The sequence below is a fragment of the Phoca vitulina genome, unplaced genomic scaffold (assembly GCF_004348235.1).
Source record: "Phoca vitulina isolate PV1807 unplaced genomic scaffold, GSC_HSeal_1.0 scaffold1, whole genome shotgun sequence".
In the NCBI taxonomy this organism is placed as follows: Eukaryota; Metazoa; Chordata; class Mammalia; order Carnivora; family Phocidae; genus Phoca; species Phoca vitulina.
In genome coordinates this window covers 51,018,009-51,019,028 of record NW_022589704.1, presented here as the reverse complement: position 1 = coordinate 51,019,028, position 1,020 = coordinate 51,018,009, and the positions used below count along the sequence as shown (strand labels likewise).

Here is a 1,020-nt window from a genome sequence, read left to right as displayed (position 1 = left end):
TAAGTAGGCTAAGAAGGTTTGGTTAGGTTAAGAAGTTAAAAAGAAATTCCCCAAGGAAAATCAGATAATTTAAAACTCATACATAGAATTTGCTACAATATTTTAATGAAGGAAAAATCACATATTTTTAAATGACAAGCTTTGATAGATTTCCTGGGCTTAAGCTATTCACTCATTCATTCGTTCGTTCACTTATTCATGTAGAATAGCTGCGTATTACCTACTCTACATAAGTTGCTGGACGTTAGGCATCCTAGAAAGTCAGGATTGCCAGGGCAGACCCTAACAATTCACAGTCCTACAATTCCTCCCCCAAATACTTGTGTTATCTCCCTAAATAACACATCTTTTTGTTAAGAGTAAGGACAAAATACGGAATTTAGCATAGCATATTAGAATGGAAGCAGCCATAAGAGAGAATCTAGACAAAAAAACTGAGACCCAGAAAAGTAAAATTACTTATCAAATATCTCACAGCTAGATAGTAGCAAAGAGAAACTGCATTCAAGCCTTTTGGAGGTCATCCCATTATACAGCTTCCCAAAGACTTCTTAAACATCCTCTTTTGTATACCGGAAAGAGTAATTTTAATCCCCCAAACCTATCGCTTCTCGGCCTTTTGGCTAAGATCAAGTGTAGTATCTGTTCTTATCAGTTTAATCCCCCAAACCTATAAACAATAAGTGTGTGCCGAGATAGATTTTTTTTTTTGTATCTGAGAGGTAACATAATAGAATGTAATAGTGATTTATGTTTACAATAATGTCCATCTCAAAACAAATATCCAGTGAAGTTTTATATGACTTAAAGATAGGAAAATTGTGCTCCCTTGGTTTTATGGAGATTCAGTGATGACTCTAATGCTTTTATGGAGTGAAAATTTTCCCTTTTCAAACACAGAAAGGGAGATAATACATCCTTCTATAAGAATTAATGGCTAAAAATTTGTCCTGTAGTTACAGATTTATTATCGCCAATAAAATTTCTAAAAAGTGCTTTGGTTGTTGTTGCAGTTATTGG

The 1,020-nt window shown here is 34.0% G+C and overlaps 1 pseudogene; it reads left to right on the top strand.

Moving 5' to 3' along the window:
- The first annotated feature begins 603 nt into the window (after positions 1-603).
- LOC116638279 lies at positions 604-774 on the top strand (annotated as a pseudogene).
- Positions 775-1,020: the final 246 nt, after the last annotated feature.